Consider the following 3164-nt stretch of genomic DNA (forward strand, 5'->3'; position numbering starts at 1 on the left):
CCCCCCCCACTACATCTCCAGCAGTTACACAACATTGAAGGAGGGGGAGGGGGGCTCCGCCCAGCTGGGGGAGCTGGGCCCAGCTGGGGGAGGGAACAGCTTGGAGGAATGTGGGGGAGGGCAGAGGGGTGCGTGGTGGTAGGCGTAAGGTGTTGGGGGAGGGTTTGGGGAGAGTCGGGGATGGGGGGTGCAACGGTGGAGACGGGGGAACTGAGGGGGTGGGGGGAAGGTTGTAGGGGGGGTTGGGGTTGTGTGGGGAGATGGTGCTGGGAGTCGGGGTGGGGGGGAGGGGCAGTGGGGTGCTGGCGGAAGGTTGCGGGCGGGGGGGGTATCAGGCATGACTCAGGTTTTATAATGTCCCTGCCCATTGCCGGGGGAGGGGCGCTCGTTGCTGGTCTGGAGCCTGCTTCCCGCAGGGCCGGGAGATGGGGCAAGCCGGCCGGCCCTCAGTCCAGGACCCCAGGGAAACGCCTCTTGGCCCAGGGTGTGGATCCTTGGCAGGGGCCTGCCCAAATAACGGGAACGTTTCTGGGCGCCTCGGGGTTGGCTTAGAAACCAAGCCAGAAGCCGAGATTGCTGGCCTCGAATGGCTGGCGTCTCCCGTCGGCGCTTGCCAGGTTTGTCTGGAGCCGGGAGCCAAGCGCCTAGATCCCCTGCGTAGCAGGAGCGACCTTTGACACCCTTGGGCAGACAGCTGGCGGCCAAGGCTGGCCCTTCCTGCCAGAGTCGGTCCCGGCGGCCGGGCGGGCGTTCTGACCGAGCGGAGGGCCAGGATCCCGTCCCAGCTGGGTGGCGCTTGGAGGGACAGGGCTGCTTGTGCTGAGGTCGTTGTGTGGGCGACAGCCCCTGTGTGGATGCCATGATCCTGGCCAAGTCCTTTTGCCGGGGTGGCGGATTCCCCTCGGAACCGGGGAAAACTCTCGCTGGTCTAACCTGCCCCGGCGCTAACTGGGAGGCTCTGCCGGGCTGCAAATCTCCTTCGTGTAGAAATGGGCCTTTCCCCTAATCAGGTTATCTCAATGGAGCTCACTGAGTGCGATTAAACCCCCAGGTTCACACCACTGGTGACCTCTGTGGTCTGGCCTGCAACCAGAACTGACGTGGACATTGCTACTTTGCGGGGGGGTGTAAAAACCTCACACCCCAGAGAGACCCAGCGGAGCCAGTGTAGACGCTGCTAGATTGACAGTCGATCTAGATCCGCCTCTCGGGCTGGATTAACTACAGCGAGAGAGAGATCCCTTCTGCCGTGGGAGTGAGTGAGCCGGCCGACTGCCCCGCTACGCCCCTTAACAACTCCACCCCCCACGCGGCGCGGAGTCACGGTCCACGCAGTGAGGGCGACGCGGGGTCAGTGTAGCCGTCGCGTCACTTACGTCGATGTTCCTGCCTTCCGGGCGCCTCTCCGCAATCCCCCGCGCTGCCGGCACAATCGGCGCCAACGCTCCGGGTGAGGTGCACGCCGCTGGCACTGGGGGCTGCGTGTGGACGTGCACACGCGATGGACTGGCTGTGGCGGCTGGACGCCAACGTAAGTCCACTTAACTTTGTAGTGTAGACGTGCCCTGAGGCTAAAACTCCCCCTGCGGCGTTCCGCCCTGGTTGGTCCAGGTGGCTCCGTGCCTTTTCTCAACGTCCCGGCCTTGCTTGGCACCGTTGCCGCATGCCGTTAAGCATCCTGTGTCTCTTGGGGGGCTGCAGCGCAGGGATCCCCGTCCCGGGTGTGTAGAAGTAACGCGCTCTGTTGCAGAGACGAAGAGTCAGTGGGAGGAACAGACTTGACTGAAATAAGCAGGCGCCCTGTAGCATCTCTTGTGGCTAGTGGCTAGTTCGGCTAGCTGATAAAGGCTGCTGCCGGATTTTCGGGGGGGTGTGTGTCTGAGATGGTTTGTAGAAAGACAATGCTGCGGTTTCTCTAACTCACCCCCCCACACACACACCTCTGCCTTGCAGGGAGCGATGCCTGCGGGAGAGAAGCGCAAACTCTCGGCGAGGGAGGATGTCTCGAGCGATGCGGTGGCGCCTCAGGACGCCGAGCTGTCTGCGCAGCTGCGCCGGTGTCTCTTCTACGCCACGGTGGATAAATTCAGGAAGGAATGCGTGGAGAAAAGGCTTAACCTACACCGCCACGTGCTGATCTGCAACACCCTCCATCGAATCCGGGAAGAGATGTGCCTGGAAAAGAGCCTCCTCCCTGCCCTGAATCCCCCGGCCCTTACGCATCCACCTCCTGTCCAGCCAGAAGTTACCCCCCAGTCTCTGGCCCGGGAGGTGACGTCCTGGTTCAAGGCGGCGAGCCAGCCTCCGAATGGCCCGGGCGACGCGGAGACAGCGGGGCTCGACGTTTCTGCAGCCTCTGCCGTCCCCGCCATCCTGGAGGCTCTGGAGCCGGCACGGGATCCCGGTGGCCCGCAGGACTCGCTTGCAGACCCCAGGCCTGCTGTGGAAGAAGCGGAGCTGGCGCGTCCCAGAGCCACCGGCAGCCAGACGCTGGAGAGAGCCACGGGCTGGCGACAACGGGCAGCCGCTGTGCGGCTGAGGAGCTTCGCCGGGGTTCGCCGGGAGACGCCGCAGCAAACCGGAGCCTGGGAACTGCCTTGGGGGAAGCGTGGCCGCAGGCCGACCTGCTGCTGGCCAGCGCTGAGTTTGCTAAACCTGCCGATTCCTTCTTCGGGAGCTCTGAGATCCTGGACTCCGGCTACCTCAGTGACCTGGCCGGGGACGATCTGTTTTCCGACATCGACACTTCGGGCTTTGAGCGCTTCGGGGCAGACGCGCCCAGCAGCCGGCAGCCCTCCCAGGCCAGCGGGGACCCGGCAGCGCCCTGCAACACGGCGGGGAGAGACTGGCATGACCTCGACCGCCTGATGGAGATAGTCGTGGGCTCCTAACGCCACGCTTCTCCTGTCCGTTCTCCACGTCCAGGCCCAGGCCGCTCCGATTCCCTGCCGAAGCGCTGAGGATAGTCGGTTACTTCTCCTCTGGCGCTGCAGGATTGGGTCCTGCACGAGTTGAAAACTCCTAGGTTCCGCAGCCGGTCGGCCCCCGACTTGCTCGTTCCAAAGCGCTGCTGCTGCCGAGTCTACCTGTGCCATTGCCGCCTCCTCTCTCCGGACGGCGCGGCAGGCTCCTGCCGGAGGTGGAAATTGGCAGCGGGGCCGATT

General features: G+C 64.3%; 1 pseudogene; it reads left to right on the forward strand.

Annotated features, from left to right (window-relative positions):
• The first annotated feature begins 1501 nt into the window (after positions 1-1501).
• Positions 1502-2891, forward strand: LOC112122374 (annotated as a pseudogene).
• Positions 2892-3164: the final 273 nt, after the last annotated feature.

This window comes from Terrapene carolina, unplaced genomic scaffold (genome assembly GCF_002925995.2).
Source record: "Terrapene carolina triunguis isolate 2854851 unplaced genomic scaffold, T_m_triunguis-2.0 Scaffold10686, whole genome shotgun sequence".
Lineage (NCBI taxonomy): Eukaryota > Metazoa > Chordata > Testudines > Emydidae > Terrapene > Terrapene triunguis.